The sequence below is a fragment of the Oenanthe melanoleuca genome, chromosome 3 (assembly GCF_029582105.1).
Source record: "Oenanthe melanoleuca isolate GR-GAL-2019-014 chromosome 3, OMel1.0, whole genome shotgun sequence".
Lineage (NCBI taxonomy): Eukaryota > Metazoa > Chordata > Aves > Passeriformes > Muscicapidae > Oenanthe > Oenanthe melanoleuca.
The window spans coordinates 71074385-71101128 of NC_079336.1; the positions used below are offsets into that span (position 1 = coordinate 71074385).

General features: G+C 38.7%; 1 pseudogene; it reads right to left on the bottom strand.

The window, feature by feature from the left end:
* Positions 1-2: 2 nt before the first annotated feature.
* On the bottom strand, positions 3-22926 carry LOC130250856 (centromere protein J-like; annotated as a pseudogene).
* Positions 22927-26744: the final 3818 nt, after the last annotated feature.

Genomic DNA, 26744 nt, shown 5'->3' on the forward strand with positions numbered 1-26744 from the left:
CCCTACAGATCCATCCATTCATTTTCACATTTTCTCCTCCTGAGCTGTGCAGTGTGAATTTCCCTTTGACCATCACTGAACACCACTGGTTTATCTCTTTTATCTCCATTCCTAGAAGGAGCATCAATGAGTAAAGTGATGAGAAAACATTGCCTTTTATTAACCTGTCTCACAGAGCTGTCTAGCATGATTCAATGAAATTGGAAATTAATATCAAGTGGAAAACCTCAGGATTTACATGGGATGGCGTCAGAGATCTGGTCTCACCAAAAGACTTCAGTACACAGTGTAATAGCTAAAGGATGGTGACATCTGAATTTTACATGATTTCATTCAGGGATCTCAAGGCATTTTGCAGGCAGAAAATCCATTTTACAGCAGGATCCTTCCTCTTCTCCAGAAGAGATGTGTAAGTGAGTCCTGATGCTGTTTTTCTCATCTTGCATGGAGGAATAGAGACAATACAGATTCACAGAATATGAAGAGACCCACAAGGGCTCTCAAGTCCAGTTCTTAAGTGAGTGGCCCCTTCAGGGGTCAAACCCACAACCTTGGTGTTATTAGCACCATGTTCTAACCAACTGAGATAATTTCAGTCCTTGCCCAATGTTAGAGGGGGACCCAAACAGCTGGGAATAGAGCTCAGGAGCCCTCATCCTGAGTCCCTTGGTACCCACATTCCTGACACTGACAGCTGGGGATCTCCCAGATACTCCGGTCAGTGTAAAGTTGCATGGAATTAAATGAGGAATATTCCACCATCATTTGGCCAGTGCTGAATCGTTACCTATCATTCAAGCTGGAAGTGAATATTCAGTACCACATTCTTGCAAAACCCTTGTTATCTTACAAATCCTTTTCCCCTTCATCTAGAAATTTCCCAGCCATGCAAAATCCAGCCACAGTTCTAAATGTCAGTGTCACTATACCTATGTCCAAAGTGTGGTCCCTGTTATTTACACAAGACTTATTTTCCTACTACTACTACTTGCATCAGTCCATCACTGTAGGGGCATTTCACATGTTGTCTGGGAACACAGTTTCTTGTGTGCCATCAGGATAATATTTTTCTGTAGAAAAGAAGATGTAAAAATTCTGTCTAGTGTTCTTTCAGGTTGCCTTATACAAAGCTAGGTCAGGATTTTTTTTTGGACGTTGTAGTGAGGATGTAAATTATATCTACAGTACTGGTAAAAGAATTTAAAGAATCACATAATCAGACAATCAGAATTGGAAGAGCTGCATTTACATTATTATATTTGCTTGTAGGAGGAAACTGAGAAGTGAAGTGATGGAATACACCAAAAGTGAAATGCAAAGACAATGTGAAATGGCAAGAAAATACACAATCTGCTGTAATCAGAAATAAGATCACACTTTCACAATAAAAATAAATCTGCATATACAGTTCTCATTAGGAGCTCTTGCATACCTATCTGATTTTTAGGGAACTGCAGTACCTCCAGGACATCTGGATAAGCAGTGTGAATTGTCTGTGCATCTGCATAATAATAAATCTGGAAGGAGAGTGAGATGATAGCAGCATGTTCACAGCATTTGCATAAGCAGATTCAACCATAACAATGTGCTCAAAAGCAAGCCATCTTTAAAAAGTCATTTGAAGGTAATTTTCTGCATCTGCCAACCGTAAAAGTAGCTATGTTCACATTGCTGTTCCTTCCTCTCATTCACCCTCATGTTGTGCCCAGATGATGCTACTTTCACCTCTGTAGTGTGCAGGAGAACAGTGCATACATGAAAGTCCTCTTCCCACCTCTATGCTTTGCCTCTCATCCATGAACTATTAATTTAAAATAATCCCAGTGCTGCCAAGGCCTCACTTATTTCCAGTACAGCCCATATTTTTATTTATACATATGTATAAAAACCAGTCCTTGCTTCAGATGACTGCCCATGCCCCTTGCCTTTGCTCAGTCTCCTGCTTGGCCAGCTACACATTTGTTCCTTCTTTGGCTGTTACCTTCATGCCTTTCCACTTCTGTCTTTGTAGATGAAGTAGTTTCCCTGCTCAGGGTTGTTAAACCAACACCCTTCCTCACCAGTTTCTCTCAGAAATCTCAAGATAAATTATAGAATCTTGCTGGAAAATAAGTTACTAATTTTATTTTCCTTAAAGAAAAGAAAAAGTCACCCACCCTCTGACCTGGCATGATCTTTTTCATATCTCCATTGGAAAAGCTGATAGTTGTCATCCTTTTATCAGCACTAATCTTTTCAGTACCATGGTGGAAAGTGAGGTCCATCAGAAAGCACCTCTTTTACCTCCAAACACACCAAGCATCCAATATCAAGGAAGTTAAAGGAAATGAGCAGTGATAAAAGTGCATTCTGGCAAAATAATCTGTACAAAATGCAGAGAAAAAACACAGGAACAGAGAGCAGAGCTATCTCTGGGTATTGGGTTACTGATTTACCAAGAAAGGTGCTTGTATTAGCTACAGTCACTCTTCCAGAACAAATTACATGGCTCTTAGCTGTTAGATGGTGCTATCTGTGTAACCAAGGGCTATTCTGGATGTTACAATTCCAGTTTACCATTACCATAAATGTTCTTTGCAGTCTGGCAGTGTAAAGCCTTAAGTCAAGTGACATCTGGCACACAGCATCCAGGGCAGTCATGAGCTGATGTTAATTACAGTTTGAAGATGTGGTGAATTTTGAATTATGGGATCTGAAGGAATAGGGAGAACTGCTCCCCACAGGGCAATGATATGCTTCAGTAAATAACTATACACACCATGCTCAAAGTTGCCAGATCCATCTCTACTGCTGTGTCTACTGCATAGGATGTGGGAACACAATACTTTCTGTTTCTTAGTGTGTTTTATTTATTCTCACAGAGGGAAAGAACAGAGTTGCTGCTCATGGAAGAACAAGAATTTTAAGTAGCTCAAACCTTTTATTCAGCATCCAGAAAAGTAGAACTGTCTGTAGATATTTTGTTGCCATATGCAATTATGCCATTTCTCTTGTGTATGGTCACAAAAGCCACTTTATACTGAGCTTTTAGCAATTTTCCTGTCTTTTTAAAAGCTTGTTCTTCCTGAGACAAAATTAAAATGTTAACTAACAAAATAAATCTGTTAATGTTCAACAGTTGTGCAGAAATATATTGGTAAAGAAATCTATTATTTGAAAGCCATTGCAATGTTGTTTTAAAGACTGCATTTATATAAAGAGTAAAGGCAAAAAGATAAAGTCAGGAGAGTATCATTGCCAAATGAATGGAGTTAGCATGCTCCTTATGAAAACTATGACCACAGGCTTACTGTAACTCCATTCTATAGAGTTAGAAGGTGAAATTCCTCTATTTCTTCATTGTTCTTGCAGGGTGCAAAGCTGCAAGTGTCATTCCTGTGGTTGTGTGAGAGGAACGTGTTTTCTGAGCTATATGAAATGGACAAAGGTGTCCCTGTAAGAAAAATCAAAGAAAAAAGGGTCACTGAAAGCACATGAAAATTGCTGACTAATATGTCCACACCTATCTCAGGCTTTTAAAATGGCAGTTTAAATAGACCTTGCTGCTGACTTACTTTGTCTGGTTCAAAAGGTGGTGAGGGGTCCTCCTGCCAGTTGGTGTTGTACTTCTACCAATGGAGGAATTAGACTTTTTCTCTTCTTGGTGTTCCTTTGTCTCTGATCTCAAAGAGACCAGAGCTATTTATGTCCTAAAAGGTGTAAATACACTTGTATGAAGTTAATATAAACACCTTCAAATAGCATGAAAAATCCTTCTACAATAGGTATTTATCTATTAACCATTAAGTGGTTAAAACTTTAGGAAAATGTTTGGTTGTGTCTGGCACATTCAAGCACACACACACATTTTGTACATAACTCTGTATTTAGGGTCTTGTTTTGCTTCCCACATTTCTCTGTGCTTGGACAGCAATGCAAGTCAGGGGTAATCCAAGGGGTAGAGTGTGAGGCCAACAGCTGCTGAAAGGCTCTCATCTAGGTTATCACAACTGGGCTGAGTCCAGCAAAATATTGCACAATATTTCATATATTGCACAATAGTTCATTTTTAGTCCAACCTTTCTATGTTTTGGTCTCATACATCTCCATCAATCAAGGCTGATACAAGACTTGTAGGACTCTAAGGGGTGTGTGAACCACAGAAAGGAAATGACATGCAAAAATTTTCAAACTATAGCAGTTATTTAGACTGGAAAGATCATGAACACTTAAAAGCACTTCCCCAATTTTTCACTGAGGCATTAGAGCAGAGCACAGAGGAAACATAAAATATTCTGCATGATCACCATGAGATACATGGGATTTACAGGATTTGCACAATGACTCTCAGGCATTTGGAGCTGCCAAGAAAATATTACATTGATATGACAGGAAAACTGAGGCTGCATTCCTGCCTAACCAAAACTTTGAAGGTACTGTACTTAATGTAGAACTGCATGGCAATGTGAGACAAAGTCTCACTGCCCACATTGCTTAACTAACCCAGAAATGGTAAGGGATTGTCAGAATTGATAGCAGAAGGATCTCTAATGCACTGAGTTGATGAATGACTTGGAGTGAGTATATGATGGTAAGAAACAAAGAAACAATCAAAGTAAGTTGGAAATGGCACCCATAACTCTGATTTTGAAATGTCTCACACACTGAAGAGTGGCTGCTTGAGAAGATGTGTGTAAGCTATTCAAGGAAAGAATACATTTACCATTAACTTAATTTACTCAAGTCCATGAGCTATTGCTCAAGGGACATGGGACTAGCAAAGCACAGATGGGAAGATTGCACTTCTCCTTCTCTCATAACAATGGTTAGTGTTTGACAGCTGTAAAATTTTCTCCATGTTATCAATGAAATTTAGGGTATCTGCTGCTGCTGTGGATGGTGATGACTTATTTATAGTATTAAGTGACATTACAATTTAATGTATGCTTGCAAGGAAGGAGCCAAGAAATCAATCCTATTGCAACACCAGAAAATGGCAGGATTTTAAAAGGCTAAATTTTCCTTCAAGCATAAAACAGTTCTCAGCAGAAGAAAGGCAGCTGATTAGCTCTTTCAGACAAGGTTGCCAGAAGGTACATAAATTAATAGAATTTATTGCGAAAAATAATAGAATTTGTACTTTGCATTTGGTGATATTTTCTGCAGTCAGATTCTTTGGATATGTCTTAGTTCTCCAAACATTATTGGGTTTTCAAATAAAGGTGAATGGGCAAACTGTTAAAGTATGCCTGGGACTTCAGCTTGAGACATATGGTATAGAACTGGGGACCTTTAAGGCTATTTCTGATGAAGAAATATTAGCTCAGAAATTGTAGAGGAATAGAAGGAAATTTCCATCATTTCACAGCTAAATATCTCAAGACTGAAACTGCCAAATTATTTAAAAGAACTTGAAAAGCCATTGGAGCAGTTTCACAGCAGTTCAAACCAATTTCAGCCTAGATTGCTGGAGTCTCACTCCTTTTCTCCTGTCCCCAGCCACATTTCCAGTCCCTCCTTTATAAGGCATCAGCAGCTACAGAGGGGAATTGACCTGGTTCATTGAGTAGAATCAGGCAGAGATGAGCTATTTTTTGCAGCCTGGTTAGTTTTGAGCCAGCTGGCTCACCAAGTTTAGAAAGTGCCAATAGGAGCACAGCAGCTTAAATATTCACCAGCTTCGGTGAGACACTAACATGTGGCAGCATTTGTTATCCTTGTGGTTTATTATAGAAAGAATGTTGCAATTCAAGCTTTTGAAAACCTTACATAAGACTTGTAAATAGAAGATGCTTTGTGGCAAGATGGTGTCAGAGGAAGTAGCAGTATTTCCATGAACATGATGAGATGTATCAGCCAGCTCAGCTGAAGGAGCATCCATGCAGAACAGTGTTAGTACTTCAGCTTGTTACACATGCCATTGTAAAAGCCAGATTTCATTTTTTATGCATTGCATACCTATTTTTAAAGCAATAATGTCAAAGGGATCCAGACAGGCTTACATGAATCACATGTAGTCTCTGTTTCCATTCAGAGGAATGTCATTCTAAGAGATCATTTGAAAATTCAGAGCCATCACTGTATCCCAGGCAACCACTACAACTTGGTTTAAAGAGACTCAAATACAAAGCATCTGGCCAAATCATGCATGACTGGGTTCTTGATAAAGATTCCATCACTTTCATAAATGAAGCCATCTAAGTATCTCTAATTTTCTTCATTGCAGATATGTGGATGACCAGTAAATGCAGTCCCTTGATGTAAAGGGGCTACAGGATTAGAGCAAGAAGCAGCATAACAACGTGCACAAGGTAGATAACGTTTTTCCAATTTTCACTGAAAGCATTTAAAAAAATTAATCACCAGATCAGCTGATGGCAACAAAAGAGGTGTAGTTTGGTTAAGAAACTTGAGTTCATTCTGTATCTTCAGCGTGGGAGCTTTTGAAGCACAGTTTGAATTGCCATCAGTGACACTGATCCTGCTCTTGGCAAAAACAGGGACCTCTTGAAATTCCTCTAGTCCTACAGATCTATGCTATCAGGAAGGCAGTGAAGAACAGGAGGAGATATTGTTACTGAGTGTTCACTTGACCACAGGAATTCTAAAAAGATGTTCTCCTGGATCTTCATGCTTAACAATAATCAGTTACATTTTCAAATGAGCTTTTGCCTCCCAGCTGTTAATACCTACAGTTCTTCATCAAATTTTCCCAGAAATCTCTCACTTGTCAATTCCCCTAAATAAGAAATTCTTATTGCCTTCAAATGTCACAGCATGTGTCTTGCAGAATTCACATTCCTCTTAAAAAAATAAAAAACTTGAGAAAAGGCAACAAGTACTCATCAATAAAACACTGAAGTTCAAATGCTATTAAAAACTGTCCACATATTCACAGACCTTCCCTGCTTCAGAGTTGGTAATTTGTCAGGGAGAACACTCACAGGCAAGGAAATAACATGCTCAAAGGTCATAAAAATCCCTTGCAAGATTAGACAGCAAAATCCATCTAAGATTGGAAGTAAGCACATTTGACCTTGTCTGAAATATTAAGAAATGCTATCAGTATACTTTTCAGTGGAATTCCCCTCCCCTCCTCCCACTTCCAATCCTGCCAGGCAAATGAATTCATCTTTTTTCACAGAAATCATTAAAATCTATCCATAGGTGCATGTTGGGCAGGGAACTGGCAGCTTGTTCTTGCTAATGAGCAGCATTCAGAAAACAAACTGTTTTCAGAGAATACATGTTAGCAAATATAAAAAAATAATAAATAATAACCATGTTGGCCCATCTGTCCATTCTTTCATGGTTTGAAAGAATCACTAATGAAGTGCAGTTAAAATGAACATTTTTCTTCTCTCACTTAGCACAACTTGAACTGGACAGTTCCTCACCAGCCAGGTCATGTTACAGGACAAATAGAGATCATCCTTAAATGTATTACAGGCAAAAAGAGTACATCATTTTCAGAGATGTAGAACATCTCTTGAATATGTTGGGTTTTTTTTTTACTTCATAAAATCTAAAATGTCTACAAAAAATTGTTTCTTTAACCTGTATTGATCATTTTTCAGACTTGCTTGCCAACTGTTTTAGTGCATATCCTCAAATGCTATTAGCTTTGACAAAAATAAGTCAGATGGCAATTATTTTGCCCTTTTGGTTACAGGTGAATAAACTCAGCAGTCCAAGCGAACTTTAACCTGCATATATGCATGTTTTCTTCCAGTCCTAGAACCATAAAATATTTTAGATTGCAAAAGATTCTCAGAACATCAGTTCCAAACATTGACACAGAACTGTCAAAAATTTCAATTAGAATTCTTTCCAGATGCTAAACAGAACCATTAAACCACCAATAAACCATGTCCCAAAGTGCCATATCCACACATTTTTTTAACAGTTCCAAGGATGGTGGTTCCAACACTTCCCTGTTCAGCCCAATGCCTGACAACCCTGCTGTTGTTCAAGGTTATCCCATTCACTTTTATATGTTCCTATGCTCAGTTTCTCAGTTTTGGATAGAAATAGTATGATTGTTTTATCTAGATCCAAAATGCAGAATTATCCAGATTCACGGGATCTGTGAGGGAAAGCATTCACCTGCATCAAAAGAGCTCAAATGCAAAGAAAATACAAATGAGTCACTGTGTTCAGATATATCACTATGAAAAAGATTTTGGGCTTCTGTTTAATGTTCCATTTACCTGAGGCTTCAATTCTAGAGTCAAATAATTGGCAGCCACTCTATTTACTGTGAAGTCTTTCTGTGCCATCAGATCAGATAAAGAGCATGTGCCTCTGTCAAACATTTTAGAGTTCACTCAGGACATCTGGGCACTATGCCCACCAGTCTAGCTCATGCTTGTGCTGGATTCCAGTTGGACTGGATCCAATCCTGGCTACATCCTGAAAGCCCAGATAGCAGGGAGCCCAAAAGTCTGCTGTCCTCAACTTCCCCCTTCTCAAAACTGTGGCTGAAGTCACAATTTTCATTGCATGTGGCTGTGTGCCACAGGAGGAAATTATCAGTATCTCTTTTCATATCTGGCACAGTATAGAATTCACCAAAATTACTCCCTAGTGACTTTCAAACACACACTCTCATGCTCACTATAGCTGAACAGTTGCCTCCCTTCTCATCTGATCTCTTTTACATTTTATTTCAGTTCCTATACAGGCAGAGAGCAGTGTGTTGGCTAATTTAATATTGTAAGTATTTATAAATATATATAAATATAATAAAATTTTCCTTTAGCCAAAGGAATAGTTTCCAGTAGAGAAGATGAATTTCAGAGAGACAGTACACTTGAACAAAGCATAGATTTCAACCAAGTAAGAAAATGGACTTTGTAATGTCCAAGATGCCCTTAATATGAAGCAAGAAATACAAAGCCAAGAGAAAGGAAAGCATAAAGATATTTAGATATCTAAATTCTAAACAGTGAGATGTGTTAGAAATGTGGTAAGAGAAGTAGTCATGGACATAACAGTCAGAAATAAGCATCTCATTTGACATAGTGAGCTAACTTGTCTCAACTTGTAAAAATCTAAGTGATTTTCCCACTGAGTGTAGGGGGAGAAGTATACTGCTACATATTGGCAAGTAAAGCCTTGAATGGAAAAATACTAGATTTATGGTTTGCCAGGGCAAGGGAATTCCCTGTAAAATCAGCCTGTGGAGTAGCAGGTGCAACAAGTTCAGAAAACTCTTTGGAAACAACACACAATTCAGTTAGGTCTAGAAAAGAGTCGGGGGGAAGGATTTTGCTCCTGCAAGTGCAAAACAAGAAGGAAATCTATAATTCATGTAGAATTATGCACAAGCAAGAAAACATGATTATTCTTATACATACTTTCATTTGCAGAAATTTTTATTCCAAAGAACATTCTCTTAAATACATATTTGAAACTCTAGAAAAGTGACTACTGGCAATAGGGATGCATACTTTATTATTCTCATCTCCAAGGAAGTGTTTTTGCAAAGATGTCTTCAGCCCCACGTGAGAGATGCTGTGGCTCTTGTGATTATCTTTCCATGAACTTTCTTCTGGTTTGGATGAAGATGCTGTCCCTCACAGAACAGCTTCTGCAACCTAGCAGAGAATTTTTTATAAATACATAATCTTAAATTCAAGTCACAGCTAGTAGAATCAAACAGCCTTCAAAGCCACCTGCTCCAATTTAAGGCCATTATCTTTTCATAAGAATTATGATATTTAAACACAATGAATGAAATTCCACATGTTGTTCTGCTAGGGACTGAAAATCCCCAGCATCAGAGAAAAACTTTGTAGGTGCCAACCTCTCATGTTCATATACAGTATCCTAGTATTACTTTCACACAACAAAAATATTCAGTATTTCAAGTATTAGTTTTATATCAGCAAAGTGGTAGAAATAAAACAGAAATCTGGCCAGCAGCAGAAGTCAATTAGCTTTTTCTTATGCTGGCATTCATTGGAATTTTTATGTGTTTTAATTTTGTATCTGTGACTAATCTTTTTTTTTCTCTGACCTTCACAATCTATGAAAGGATGAATCATAAGAGCAGATAGGTTTGGGAAAAGTAAAATAAAGTGCAATTTAACTTCAAATTACATTTTCAGTGAAATTTAGGAGTTATCTGGAAAATCTCATGAACAAGTATATTACAAGCAAATTGAAAAAGAGACACAAAACTTCTTCACTCCAATAAAGCAAAGGATGGGTTCATTGGTGGTTTTAACATTTTTTTAAAATACCTGACTAGAAATTAGACTTGAAAATTAGGGAAATGCCTAAGAGAAAATGGCTCAATTTTATTTTATTCTAGGTTTGGCCATTCTGTGGAAGTGGAAGTTTCATCTCATTAGACTATACCATCTAGGAGATCATTATTTTTTCTAGTATCCTTGACACACATTTCCTTAAACTGATCCCTCAAAGTATGTATTTTTCTCCCTTGAATACACACAAGGAAATGAAATGACCCACTCAACCCAAATTTCAGGGTTTTCTTGAATTCTAGTCTGAACCATTTAATTTCACCAAGGCTTGCTGTCTCCTCTATAAAAAGTGAGTAACTTTAATTTCCTTTAACTCCCTAACAAGAAATTACTCAGTTATATACTAATGGAACAAGGAAAATTCTAGTAGTACATTTAGCAAGTAGAATACTGAATAAAGATATTACAAGACTCTCTGTAAACCTGTGATTAAATAATTTTGATTTCCAGAGAAAAGCAAAGATATTTACATCAGCCAGCTACATTTTCCACTCTGTTTATCCCTCCTGCTCCATCCCAGTGTAACTCCTATTCAAGAACCCAACTTGTGCCTCTGCAAGGCAGGCCACTGATGGTGTTTCTTCCAGAAAGTTTACAGCATAAAATAAGAACTAAGATTTAAGAGGAGGTCCAACTATATTTTTTTCCAGGCTGAAGAGGTGTTTTATTTAAAAGGCAAATGGCACTATATATATAAAGAGTAGAATTATTTTCAGGAGGCTTTTCAGGAGACTTTAATTTAGGCACTGAAAGTAAATTAGTTATCTAGACTCCCTTGCTAGTTAGTGGAGGGAGACATCTGGCCTAAGAGTCTATGACAGGCTGGCTGTATCACCTGGTAAAGCTGGACTCCTCATGGATGAAAAGGCTGGGTGGGAGAGAACCACACAAAAAGTGCATTTTAACATGGCTCACTGCAGAGCTGACTTTCTCCCCTTCAGGCTAAGCATGGCACGAGTGGAGTATTCACACATGACAACTCCAAAGAAAAACTACTGAATTTTTCAAACTGTGTTAAGCAGATAGTATCTTCCAGTACCAGAGTCTCTGATTTTCTGTCCATGAAATTAATATCTTTGGGGGTTTTTTCTGCTTTCTGCCTCTGCTGTTCTGAAACTCTGAGCTCATCTCAAAGCTCTGTGTTCTGCCTGGTCAGCAGCTCAACCTGGTGTCTCAGTTTGCTGCAGGCAACATGCCAGTAGGGCTCAGTTCTCTTGAACTGCTCCTGCAGTCCAGCAATCTGCTCTTTTAATACCCATCAGTGAAAAAATGAAAGTGTCCATGTCATTGCCTGCTCTGAGCTAGGCATGCCCACCTTACATATCCAGAAGCAAGCACTGGAGCCTTTTGTTCTGCTTAAAGGTCTACAGTATTAAGGTATGTAATAAAAAACCAACCAAACAAACAAACAAAAAACCCCCAAACAATAAAAAAATACTACTTTGCAAACTCTTATATTAAAACAACCCAATTGTTACAAAATGAGCAGAGACAAGTCCGTGCTGAAGAAAATCATGAAATTCAAACTAATCATGCAAACAATCAGCATTAAATGTCAACATCTCTAAGAAAAGGCTAGAATACAAGGTAGATCTTAATGACAAGGATGTCAGGTAATCAGATCTTTGTATGGTGAAAAGAGCACAGGAATAGTTAAATACTTCTTACAAACGGCAGGGGATTGCAAAGATGTAATTTTCAACTGAATTGAAAATGAAAGTAATGAAATTTGGAGAGGACATTTCCATATACACCCACCTCCATTATTTTTGCCTTCTCCCTTCTTCCCTCACCCCTGCTGGTGCAGACACTGATTCCTTTTCCTTCAGGGCACCAATGCTGGATAGTGCAAAGAGAATACTGGTGGAGTTGAGCTAGAAATGTGCAGTTTGCTCTATAGCCAACCAATTCTCAAGTGCAACCCTTTCTCACTTTCACTTGTGTGTCTGCCCACTTGTTTCCTGATCATATTCCTTTGTTAGCTGAGAGCTGCCTGCACACATAGTCAGGAAACACAATGATTCCTTGGCATACATTCTATTATTTTTTTCTAATCCAGGTGGAAAGAAAACTGATATTTTAATATATTGTGCAGAAAGTGCATTCAAAATATTTTTAATCAAAACACTAAAGCAGCCTCACTGAAAGATTTCCTGTTGAAAATGCGACTTGTAGACAAATAAGAAAAAACATTTACTATATGTATGACCCAAAAAGGTATCCCAAAAATGTACAATGAAAAATAAAGTATAAAAATTTTGAACAAAGTACTATGTTGCCAGTTTTAATTGTTCTGAAACCTTTTTGATCATGAAAGTAATTTGAATTGTCAGTTTGCTGTCAAATATATCAGTTTGGCTTAGACATTCTTTTGCAGCAGAACATTGTTCCAGACATTTCTGGGCTTTACTATTGCCTATTCTTTTATTTTATAAAAATATAACTTTCAGCTGCCCCATTTCTGTTATTGGTTTCACGTGTCTAACCATTTTTTTCTGTTTATCAGTGATTCTTTTAGAAAATTGCCCCTTAAGTCATATTATGTCAAGCTGTTTTTAATAGGGATAATGGCCACAGATAATCAGAGATTATTTTATCACTAAGAAGTTTGAAATAAAAGCTTTAAAAACATAGAATCCCCTAAAGGAATTTAGAAGAAACCCTAACAAATGACTTGGGGATGTAATTAGGCAGGCTAGATTGTTAGACACAGGGCTAGATATCATAAAAATAACTCAAAGCCAAAGAACAGGATAGTTTAGAGAAAAAAATAATGACAAATACTCAGCACAGGAATGAGAATGGTGGCCATTAACTGTGTTGCACTTGGCACAATGAGTCCCAATGTTTACAAGTAGGAAAGTTCACTGTGCAGGAGTTGGAAATTTTTCAAGAGTCAGCTCTGCTGGAGAAATCAGTACCAGGAGGTATGAGGAGCATGGGAACATTTTAGCTTCCTTAAAAAAATGATAGGCTCAACCTTTTTTTTTTCTTATACAAAAGAAAGGGATGTACATTTAAAACACAAATCAAATCAGAATCTTATTAAAATTAAAATCTTCACTGTGTATCTTACCATCCTAAAGAATGGCAGGAGTAATTTACCATGTGTGGCAAATGGAAAGATTCAGGTGAAAACATAGGATGTTTGAATGGAAGGACATTAATTGAAAGGGACTGCATATTATTCTACAGAAGACAGCTTACTTGCATTTATTCTGATTTTACGTGTTCTCCAGTGACTCTAGTTGTTCTTTTTCACTTGCTCTGGGCAATTCTTTCTGCAGTAGGTGAGTTTGATCTCTATTGCATTCCAAAGGGTGAGCCAGCTCCGTGCTCCTGACAGTCTCGAGCTGGTCTATTCATGTTCTGCTCATAAGATAAACAAAGAGTGTGAAATTGGTGTAAGAGACTGTAATGAAGGACTGTATTTGAGTGTACCTTCTTTGGGAGTGATCTTTGGAGGGCTGGGGCATGTCCCTCCTGTGCTGATCCTGCTGGGAGTGGAAACCAGTTATCAGCACTTGTCAAAATTAAGGAATTCCCTCCCTGGGAACACCCATGAATGCATGCAGTTGGAAAATTTGTTCTCTTTAGCATCTGGAAAGAATTCTAATTGGAATTTTTGACAATGAACTTAGAGGCTTTTTAAACACATTTTGTATTCAGGTAGCTGAATCAGGTCAGACCTGCAGAAGGCACAGCTTGTTACCTGTCAGTGTATCTGTGAATCTGTATCATGCAAAACTGGGGACTGGGCTGTATTTTCATCTGCCCAGTCATTCCTACAAATCAGATTAGCTATGAACCTGAATGAAATGGGATAAAGTATTTATTTCCCACATGTAAATATCCACCAATAATTAAATGAGGGTGTTCAGAAGAGATTTTGCCTTTGAACTCAATGGCCCAAGATGTGACTGATCTGGAAATGCACTTAACATTCAGAAAAAGGGGAAAAGTACAGATCTTTACATATCCTCAAGCTGAGCTTATTTATATGACTCTGATCTAACTTCTCAGTTCATTTTTAATCTGACATGAAATTATTTGTTAGCTTCCTGCTAACAAATAAAAAGTGAGCTTCCAGCTCCATTCATGACCTACAGCCACCATCTGTCCTTCACTATTACTCAAAAAGAAACATGAACTACAGGAGGCATCCATGACCTCATCTTTCCCTTTCAGTAATAGAGTTTGAGCACATCAGGAACAAAATGTGAAAGTTCTCACAGATACTAGGAGAAAAAGAAACTCCCTATATCCTGCTGCTCTTTGTAAATAATTACCTAATGTTGTTGTTCTCTATTCTAAATAATCTTGACTAATATTCTGGTTATAAGCATGATGGAGAAAGCCTCAGCAACAGACAATATAAGTATTAATTCTCCTCAAAATAATCAAATTGAATGAGTGAATAGAGGCCCTGTGTGATAATGTCTAGCCTATCACTCCTCCATATCCAGACCAGTTACTCTGAAATACAATGCACTACAACAAAAGCAAGATGCAACATCTATGTACAACATTTTCCATCACAGACTGAACAGCACTGTGTTAAGTCAAGGCTAGAAAACAGACCCTGCCCTGAGGAAATGCAACAGCCAAGGATACCAGGAGCACTTGTGACTTTGGAGCTGCTGACAAACAGGTCATAGCCCAGCCATAAATTACCAGAGCTATGTGTAGAACCCAGATAGAAAATGCTTTAGAAGAGGCTAAGCACTTTGCACAAACTGAAATTCTTGCTTGTGTGCCAGGCCCACCTCTGCATGAGGCACGTTCCCTGAGGCAGGGCTGCCTGTGAGGCAAGAACATACATGAAGCAAGTATTTTTTCCCAAAAAAATGTTTTTCAGTGAGACGCAGGTGGAAAAAAATAAACCAACCACTAGCACTGTTGGTCCAGCAAGCATGCAGATTCCATACTACAAGGAAACTGCATTAAAAATGGCAAACAAGCTGCATTGGTTGGAGGAACAAACAAATTACCATGACAGAATCCTCTGGCTGACACCAAGTGCCAGCAGAACAGCCTCAGTGCTGCAGGGTGGAGCCACAGGCTGATGCCTTGGGCACTGTCCAGGCACTCTTGGGCACCAGATGCACACAAGGCACTACATCCCTGCTGGTTTTACCCTCTTGCATATATTAGTTGTGCCTGGAAAGGTCTGAAAACAAAGTGCTTGGAAACAAAGCAAGTTTGTCATGTTGTGCTGCTCTGAAAAAGAATTTCATTGCTTCCAGTGGGCACAAGTTGTCACACAGCACAAGTGAGCTGTTCTCAATGGGCAGTTATCTCATGCTCCTAACAGGGCTGCTGATTCAAAAATGTAAAGCAGGTTCTTGGATTGCATCAATCAGCACAGGGAAAACACAGCCAGGGAGGATAAGCTGCTTTCTGCAATTAGCTTTAGCTCACAAATTAAAAAAAGTGAGTGAAAAATGTATGCATTATACTGGGCAGGCGTTTTTGGATAAACATCTGTGTGGAAATGATAGGGGTTACTATGGCTAATGACATTTATAAATCCATTCAAGCTCTTTTAAAAATATGAATTATTATTAAAAAGTCTCAGTAATTGCATGGGTAAGGCAGCACAGTCAGCAGGCTGAGAATACAGTGCTGGCAGAACTTGGCACTGCAGGAATTCTGCATCAGTACATCATTACACAGCCAAAAGTTGCAGCAGTAAAAGCAGCACCTAATTTCATCAGTAGTTCATGAACTGCCAAATCCCACAAATATTCACATCTGGAGCACCTATCATGGTCAACCAGAGATCCAAGAAGGATCTTTAATGAAACCCGTTCATTTTTAAGACAATGAAAGCATTTTGCTGAAAGGCAACTATAGGAGAAAATTATACAAACCAATAAATGTAAAATAGCTTTTTGCACTATTCCCATTGTCTTTGAAATGGACAGAAGAATGGACAAGCAGATCAGGAAAATAATTTTTTACTTTACATAATATATCAAAAAATAAAAATCAATAAATTATGCTAATTTTGCACCAGTTAAGAACTAGGCTTGAAATACAAAGAGGAAAAGAATCTCTCCTGTGTTTGTAGTTGATAGCACCTACTAATTTCTAACAGATTTTATCATGTTAAAAATTCATATTTGATTTGATTGTAAACAAGCTCAATTTTTATTAGAGGCATTTGTATAGCCTACAATTAGTTAGTGCTGTAAAGGCACTTCCATTACATACCCCATAGATCCAAAATTATTCATTGTAGGAATTTTGTGTTAAGAAATTATTTTTCTTCTATGAAGGTGTAAACAAAAACCAAACCAAACTAAAACTTAACAAAAGCAACTTCTGAATTTTTATAGTGTCAATCATATCCTCAGTCTAGTCAAAATATTAGTATTCCTGAAATAAGAATGCTGTTGGCACTGATGTGTGCTCTACACTTTTTGTTGACCTCAGAAATCTCACTGAGTTCTTACTGGTTTCACTGAAACCCAAAAATATTCAGCAAATTATGGGAAGCATTTGACATTACTCAGCTTTAGACCCAAAGTGTACCAGTTTTTTGAGAACTGATGTCCTTCAGTGAGGTGTTTACTTTTAATCTAAATGCCTAAATAAGTGTTTCAGTTCAAAAACAGCACAGATGCCCCTGGAAAAATGCTAGTTTGTAAGTAAGAATTTAGCAGCCTGATTTTAAGAATTCTAAAATAAATATTTTTCTCACTGCACACAGAAATCAGTTTCTTGTGTATATAGATTTACCTGCAGAAATGCATTTCTTCCTCAGGTTCTTCTCTCACCATGGTCAGTGAAGGGTACACATCAGTCCCTCATCCTCTGCTAAGGATGTCCTGGGTTTCCTCTGCACAGGTATCTATGATAACACACAGGACTTTGTGACTATTTATGAACCCTCTCTATGTTTTTAAAACCACAAACTGTATAAGTGCAGAAAGATTTATTCCTTAATCCATCAAAAAGAATTAATGCATTTTGTCTAATCATTCAACCATTCCATTCCCAGTATAGGTTTTAGTAGTGTAATCCAAGCCCTGCAAATCAAGTAAGTGAAACAGATTTGGTGTGTATCAATGTCAGTAGCTGAACTCCTTTTTAGGAATGTGAATGCCATGTGATGGTTCAACTTTTATTGAATGTAACTTTCAGAGGCCACAAGAGCCCTTTTTTTACAGCAGTCTGACACAGAGTATAGTGTGCTTAGTAGATTATGACAGAGCAATTGAGAGAAGTGACTATTTCTGCCATGTTGATTATTGGAGAGAGGAAAACTTATTCCAGTTAAAAAGAGAAAGCCTTAGGGTTTAGGATGAGGATAAATGTGTGGGAAGTCCTTCAGTGGAAACCAAGAAAAGTCAAGAACCTGTTTAATATAAAGGACTAAAGCCTTCATTACCAGAAGTAAGATCACTGGGCCCAAAGCTGATTGACTAAAAAGCTGGGACCACATTAAGAAAAAACTGAGTGAAGTTCTTAGGAGATTATAACATTGTCACTGATCTGAGGCTTTCTGTGTTTTAGGAGAAAAACATGCAAATTTGAGAGTTAAAAAGAAAATGTGAATATTTCACTGTCAAGGGGTGAGTCATACCTAAGCTCCAGCGAATTAATTCTAGCCCTGACTTCAGGGATTCATTGAACATTGCATCCATTTCATGGAATCAAAAGTCTGCACCTGAAAGTGCACCTCAGACTTAGGAAGAATGACTAGTGATGATGGAGAAGAAAGAAAAACAAGGGGTTTGTAGATGTATCTCTTCCTTCTTCTCTGTTTTTTCCAGTTTAGGTCTGAGAAATACTGACAGAGGTGGGCATATAGCTAGGGAGCACAGGCAGAATGAGTCATAAATCCAAGAAAAAAATTTTCCCTAATGAAAAATAAACACAAACCAACACTTGGGTAGTTCTTATCTAATGTGTCTGCAAAGAGTGTTTTCTGTAGTGCCTCCACTTCAAGAGTTTCTTTAATTTTCAGTGCAGGAATCTCATGAGCCACTCCTGAAGATGGCAGATGTAGGCTTTTAACATTGCTGGCCCTATTCCCATTCTTTGACTCAGGCTCATACTCTCTCCTTTTCAATCTTGTGAGATGAAATAAAGAGTCCTGAAAAGAAGAGTGAACCTTGCTCCCTTTTAGACCAACAGCTCCAGTACTAGAATCACTGCTGCTTGTGCTGCAGGCTGAAATTCCTTGAATATCTTGCTTCCTTGATCTGTTTTAGTTTCTAACAGAGAATTTTTTTCTGTTCCACTGGGTTTATCACTAGCATAATCACCATCAGAAAGACCCAAATGTCTGTCAGTGTGATCTACTCCCTGAGGCACAGGCTAGGAAGGTTTTTGAGCATGGTGAGTTTTGGGGTCATCATCCCTTTTTGGGTATAAGCAGTTTGACTCACAGGAGGAAGATGCAACTTGTCATATTGAGGCAATTGTTCCCTTCCTTTGCCACTCTTACTGCAAGGCTGAGGATGAACTTCCCTTCTCCACAGCCTCAGCTGAGCTACATGTAATTTTGATTATCTTGTCACTGACCACCTTAAACCCAGCGTGGATTTGCCTTTTGCTTTACGAGTTGTGGCTCCCCACAACAACTTCCTGTGGGCAGATCTGAACCCACTTCTGACCCTGTGTGAATGAAGGACCTGCACTCCACCTCTTACTGTGATCTGTACCTACATCCTGGAGTGGATAATGCCTTTGTAGGGCTTCCAAGGGGGTTTTTGTTCCCTCTGTGAGATGGCCTTTGAGAGGCTGATCCTCCCTATCTACATCCTTTTGCAGAGTACCCTCCATGGCAGTTCTGCCTGCTTTTCCTAGAGGATCCATGTGACAGTCTCCATTTCCTCACCTACTTGTAGGTTTGTGTCTGTCACTGTTTCATGGTTGCAGGATTTCAGGCCATCTTCTCTGTGGTGAGTCACAGAGATTTTCCTTTGAGTCTTCATCTCTCCCAATCACTTCTTGTTCTTCTGCACTTTGCTCAACTACTTTTGTTTCACAGTCAGTCTTAACCTTTATCTCCCTGTCAGCTGAAACACAGTCTGCCTTTTTTTCATCTGTATCCATGGAGCTACTGACCTGCAGCTTTATCTGAGAGCTTTCCTGTGGCCACTTGGCCAGACTGGGAGAAATGACCCCAGCAATTCAAACCAGCTCTTCTGGAATGCTTGCTGTCTTCTTTTAAAGGTTTCTGTTTAATTTTTCTGAGCCTTGACATGATCTCTCTTCATTTCAGAAAAACCCTTTGAGGTGTCATTTTTGGGTTGCTCTGGAAGAAAATAAGAATTAAATCCTGACAATCACAGACAGAATAATTCTCCAGAAAGAAAGATATTTATAATGACTGAAAAAACTCAGACACCAGGAGTCTTAAAGACCCTGGGTATGGATAACTGAGTACATAAGAAACAGCCCTGACACTGCAGGGAAGATGCAAGAAGCACCTTTTTAGAAGCAGTCACTATGTGATGTCTCCATTCCCTCATTCATTGGTAGAGTCAAAGGGTTAAGATGGTGCTAAATGTCTGTATGATAGAAGATGAGAAAAGTTCTATTCTTCTTTGTTTTCAGGGGAAGTTCCTGTAGTTTTTACCATGTGGCACAGAAATAGATAGCTGCATCAGTTTGAGATGTTATTTTGCTGGGTAGACATGGGGGAAATTTCTATGTGATGAAACATGCATCTTTCAAGTCACCAAGCCAAACCAAATGCTGATTCTGACACCTAGAGGTGTCAGGCATAAGCTCATCTCAAACTGTACCCATGGTAAAAAGCAGAACACTCTCACTGTACTTGACCTTTGTACAAAACCTGCATTTGGAAATGCCCCCATTCTCACATGGTGGGACATGAGAGACCAGTTATTATTGAGCAAACAGAGTCATCCTTGATGTCTAATTTAACTAAGTGTCTTGAGACCTGGGCACAAACTATGACCCAAAGAATAGGTGGAAAACAGAGGAATCCAGTGGGAAATCATGGGGGAATGGATTGTGACTGAGTAATACAGCCCTTTTTCACTTTGGGCGATAATCTTCCAATATCACACAAAAGAACAGTGGAAAAATGTGCTACCATGTAATGAACCAAAACAGAGCCCACACAATATCTCTGTCCATGAGAATTTGTCAACAAACAAAGTGGGTACACCAATGGCAACAGTGCCTGTTGCTCCTTCTGCTGTTTTTCTATGAGATGATTATATGCTTTTAGTTGCTCTTCATAAATTTTTTCAGAAGTTTTCTGTCTAATACCAATTGCTGGTGTGATTTGTCTAAGCAAGGAACAAGAACTTACTTATTGGTAGCATACTCCAGTTAGTTTTTTTTTAATATAATTTGTATGGAGGTGATATGGAGTTCAGTCTCTGCAATTCTTTTAAAATGTGAAGCTTGTTAGTAAAATTCCCCTATTGTATGAATCCAACTCTCACTTTAAAACTGTCTAGACCAAGCATTAATTGTACTTTCAGCAAGCAAGGTTTTTTGGCTGGTATCAGTCTGTCCTTAAAAATAGGTAAAAAAAATAGTTAAAAGGAAAAATATTTCAGTAATTTTCTCCAGACTAGAGTTGATGACAATCACAAAGAACTCACTGTCTCTCTGGTAGAGTGGCTCAAATTAGATAGTGAGGAGTGATAGAGTAGGAAAAAAAAAATGTCCATAATGTTGTGGAGGGCCAAATTGAAACCTGGCTCAAAATGAAGCACAGTACAGCATACATGAACATACTTAAAAGGAAATTTGCTTGAGCTTTAGTTTAGACACTTATTAACAATTTCTGCCAAATATTAAAAAATTCTAGAGTTAATAGAAGTGCTGGTTGTGCTGCACATCACTGTCCTTCCCACACCCCATCTCTACCCAGCATCACTGTACCATGGATAACCTTCTGATTTGTCTGTCTCTGTTACCACACAATGAGCTAATAGTGTTAGATTGGTAGGGAGAACACTTGCTAAGGAGGACTCAACATTAGATAATACTCACTTCAGTGAAGCTTGCTTCAAACCAAATATAGCCTGGTGCCAAAGTGAAAGGGTCATGAAGAGCTGCAGAACATTCTGTGCTTTAGCTTCATCAAGATCATGGTAACCACAATGTGAACCAAAGCACAGAGAAAGTTTTAGTCCAGCTGCCAGAGGAGGAGCCCCCAGCCACTGAAACAACTATCAAACCTTCCCTTTCTTTAAAGAACTGCTGCATTTCACTGCTGGAGTACAAGCAGCAGCAGGTGCAGGTGCCACTGTCAGGAGAGATTCCCTGAGTACCTGGGTTATAAAGCAATGATTTTCTGCTGTTCAGCCACCAGCCTTTGCAGCTGCTCCATCTGCTGCTTCATCAGCTGGTCCTGCTGCCCTGGAGCCTGAAAATCAGGAAGATATAGTATCAGACTACACTTCAGCATTGTGTTTAACCAGAAAGAATCACCATATCTGAGCTTTGGGGGTACATGTTTCTTAAAGTGTGTATTACTTTTAATAAAGGATTTTGCCACTTGTATTTAAAGCTTTTTTGCCATGTTAGAACTCAAGGTGTACCTGGCACTGTGCAGGCAGTATGTGCCTTGCCAGGTTTGGCTACTCAGCCTCACATCAGCCAGCTTTTTCTCCTGGTCTCTGGGATTTCCCTTCCACAGAAGCTATAGCACAAAAGTGAGAGAATTGTACACCTGTGTTTCACACCAAGAAGGTGCTAGAACAGCATCAGAGGAGATAATACCATCACTTTAAAACTTAAAAATGTGCCAAGATTCAATATTCTATTGTAGAACTATATGATAAATGGAAGTTACCATTATTATTGATGAAAAGGAGCTTTCAAAAGTCAATATCCACACACCAGAGCTGCAAGTAGCAGGAAATATAAGCATGGTTTGAAAACAAGGATGAGAGGATAGAAAGATGATTCTGTCTGACTAAATTGCTGTCACTATTTCCACAGGCCAGGCACTTCCCTTTGCTTCCCCACAGGCACCCACCTATTCAACTTGCCTTGATTTTCTGGATTTCCCAGTTTATATCTGTTTAACTCCTTCTTTAAGTCATCTGTTTGTCCTGTCCTGTTCACTGAGAAGAACTACCAGAGATCAGTAGCACAAGTGATAGGCCTTTTTTCCCTTTTGTTTATTTATTGTGAATTACAAGATCTGTTCCAGAGCTAAAAATCACTGCATAAAGACACTCTTGTATATCAGATTTTATGACCAGTTTACAGTTTACATTTTATTGCCAGTTTATTGACAGTTTACAATATTGACAGTTTACAGGATACATTCTGGTCATTAAACTTAATGACTTGGTTTACATCATCTGAGAACAGAAGTGGCAGACTCCCAGGACTCACAAGAAATTATCTTCAACTGCAGCATTACTCATGTTATTACTTTTCCAACAACCAAGGAATAACCAGATTTCTGCCCCTATATGTAAAGTACTACACTCTTCCTTAGAATAAAAAAATGCTAAAATGATGCTAAACCTCTAGTGGAGAAAGGATTGAGAACTGCCAGCATAGATACGTGCTAAGTAATAAATTCAACTGTGCTGGAAACATATGAGTTTCTTTTAAAAATGCAGCTTAGGCACTGTATTGTTTACTACCTTATGAGAAGCAAACCACTAGGTTCTGAATGAAATGGAAGTGAACAGCCCTTGCTGGAGGACTCACTCATATTGTCAACCCAACCTGGGTATAAAGAAGATACAACCTTCTCAGTTAAACTGGAAGATGGTACCCTGCTTGTCAGATCACCGACAGTCTGATGTGATGGATGGCCTTCCACCTTTTAAAAGTGTCTGCTTCCATGCCCTCCTTTCCAAAATCCATTCTAGAGAAGCATATCAAAAACCACCATGAAAAATGTGTCACATTGATGTAGCAAATCCTGTGGTTTGTTTTCTTTCTTTATCCAAGAGAGGTTTTATTTTAGCCCAGGCTGACTGTAGAGTAACTTCAGACTCCAGAAACTGCAAATCATGCATATATATTTCTGCATGTTATCATATATGTAAAAGAATATATAAGTATACATACATATAAAATGTTGTTAGGATACATGCAATACAAATCCCCCATAAAATCCTTTGCATTCAGAGAAAGTGTTTCATGATCAAAGACAGCAGGTGATGAAGATAACAGAAGGAAAAAGGTGAAGACAAATGTTATGTGAGGGGAAAAAAACAAACAACCAAACAAAAATATCACTAGAAAACTACCTGATGTTTAAGTAGCTCAAAAGAATGTTTATTTAAAAAAGATAGAGTAACACTGCTACACTACTAGTTTGCATCATTCTCCCTGGGACTGGTAAGTCTGGGACAGCTGGGAAAACACAAACAGTCTGCTTCCCCTCTTCAGGTACTTGGCTCCAGCCCTTCCAGGGCACGGGCCAGGCTTTTGTTACTCACCTTAAAAAATTGGGGTGGGGATATTTCTTTCAGCAGGTGAAGCTGGTGAGCACCCCCATCTTGATTCAAAGGTACTTTATTTCCATTCTCTGAGAAATGTGGAGTCTCCAAGGACTTCCTTTCTGGTTTGCACCTCAGTCAAAATCATGATGAAGCCACTTCTGCTCCTGGCAACACAGTAGTTCCTCAGCAAACATGGGCAAATAAGTCAAAACTGCTCTCTGTGAGGCAGAGGTACCTTTGCACCACTACCTTGGCAGTGCAGGAGCAAGCAAGGAATAGTGGTACAAGCTGATGAATGTCTTGTGAAGTGTTTGTGGGGAATCTCAGCTTTAGCAGATTTATTTTTTTTTCATTTAAAAACTATCACAAAGAACAACGTGTTTTATCTCAGTTGCCTAATAAGTATTAAACAAAGTAGAGAAGTAAAATGCTTTACACTTTCACAGGCTTCCACCCTGGTAATTTTAAATCATTTGATGTGTTAATTGGAGTGTTAAAAAAGTCAGTGTGTCTATGCATGCCAGATCTTTGAACACTGCTAAAACCTCACAAATTCACCTGAAAAAAAAGCTTAAATCTAATTTAATCAGGTCCCCAAAAACAGCATTAGGAAGTTAACCACATGTACCAGGCCTGCAGACTTCAGTGGAAGCCTCACTCATAGCCCTGTAAAAGAGCTGCCAGAGGCACCCAAGGGAATCCCCTTCCCATTCCACTCTCTGAAGAACTTTTGGGAGAAGAATTTTCCTAAATCCTGAAGCAGTTGCACAGGTTTCTCCCTTCTGAAGATAGCAATGAGAAGTTATTTCTAAATTGTTCTCTTGCTTTTAAAAATCATATTATTAACAGTGAAGTAGCAGCCATAAACTGAAAACAAATTAGATAAACAGAACAAAGAGACATTAATCAGTGGTGACAATTTTCTTTTAAGTAGCACAGAATATAAAATATTCAACAAGCATTCAAGTGCTGGACTTCTCCTGAACTCACTGCATTCTCCAAAATCTGGTGAATGATTTATCATTCTTTATTTTCATTGCTCTGATATCCAACAATCCAGGCACAGATCTTGATCCTTCTGTGTTGAAAAATCATAGAACCCCAAAACGAAATTGCACTTTATTTTATTTTATCTTATCTACATACATGGACTGTCGGGTCAAGTCCAGAGGAGGGTCAAAAAGGTGATTACAAGGCTGGAGCAGTCTGTGGAGCAAGTCTATGAAGGCAGAGTGACAGTGATGGGGCTGTCCAGCCTGGAGAAGGCTCCAGGGGAGACCTTACAGAAGCCTTCCAGTACCTTAAAGGAACCTGTGTGAGAGCTGGAGAGGGACAAGGTCACATAGTGACAGGACAAGGGAAATTTACCTTAAGATAAAAGCATTAAAAAGTTTAGATTAGATATTAGGAAGAAATAATTAACTCTTAAGTCTGGTGAGTCACTGAGACAGGTTGCCCACAGAACCTTTGGATGTTTCATCCCTGGAAGTGCTCAGGGCCAGGTTGGATGTGACCTGAGAAAACTGGTTTAGAGGGTGGCATCCCAGCCCATGGCAGGAGGTTTAGAACTTTAAGGAACCTTCCAGCCCAACCCATTCTGTGATTCTATACAATATAAAACTAATGCAAAATGGATGAAATCTGGCATTCATTTGCATTAACCTATGTGTGCTATGGGACATGTCTAAACTGACACAATGAAAAATACCATGCACAAACACAAAAATCCCATTAAATATTTTCTTTTAATACTACTGAATAATTTCCAAAAATACTTAGCTAGCCAACTACTTTTATAGAGGAAAACAGAACTATCAGTGATATCAGAGCAATGTCTAACACTTCACACCTCATAGTGGTTTAAGCAAAAAGCAAGATTGGTAGCTACTAACCAAAACAGAGTTCCAGATGGTTCCTAGAATTAATTAAATTTAGGATTTAATTATATTGTATATAATTAAATAATATATATTATTTGTCTCAGTATTTGCTGCTGGAGCACCCAGCAAGCCACTGAAGTCAAGAGGAGCAGCACTGGAGCCCTTCCTGTGCAGAGGAGTGACACTGTTCCTCACTCCCAGCTGAGAGCAGCTTGGCTGAGCTCAGCCTGCTGCAATGTTTTTCTGCAAAGTGTGAGCACCTTAATAGTGGTGTTCCTAACATTTTTATTCTTTCTCCAAGTGGATGGCAGGTCCCCTCCTGGCAGGATGCTGCCACCTGCTCAACTAGCAAGCTGGAGCCTTTAGAAGCAGACACAAATGAGTCTATGCTGACTCATTTTTCTCTTTGTTTTTTTTTTTTAATCCCTCCTTTTCACTCAGCTGCTGGCAGCCTGGATGGCTGTCTGCCCCAAAAAGCCTGCCCAATGTAACAACGGTGTGACCTGCCAACTCAGCTTTGTGGTACTTCCTTCTGGCTTTTTGGATAAACAGTTTCAGACTGAGATCATGACTTCCCCTGTGCAACAGCACGGCTCGAGGGCTTGCTCTTCCTGAATTAGTAACTGTGATTTGTTTACTAGTTTTGAATGCACACTACTATCAACTTAGTAACAGTATCCACAATGCAGTGTAATAATTTAGTTGTCATGAGCTACTCTCATTTAAGCACGGCTCACTTACTGTCTACCATTTAGAATACTCCAGGGTGCTTGAATTACATATCATTTATCTTGGCCTCTGTAAAAGCTCCCATGAAGAGACTTCTGCTGCCTTGCATGCTGCCCATTCAAGTCTCACAGCAGAATTATTGTAAAAGTGCAAACTTCCAAAACAGTTTGGTTTGGAACTTCTTTTTTTCTCATTTCTACACCATGCCTCCATTAATTGCAGGAATGGTTCAGCTACCTGTTAAACATGATCAGCATTCTGAAAAGGTCCCAAATTACATGAAGCTAAAGATCAGTCAGCATGTCCTAGCAAAGGTTTCTCTATAAATGAAAAAGAGAAATCTACATTTTTCCCTATGCTCTCCTGTTAGATATATGAGCTACCTTTCTTTCACTATCTATTTATTTCCCAAGCTTCTGGTACCAACTTTTTGTCCCAGAGTGGAGTGGTGGCTGAGCTGCTACATCCTC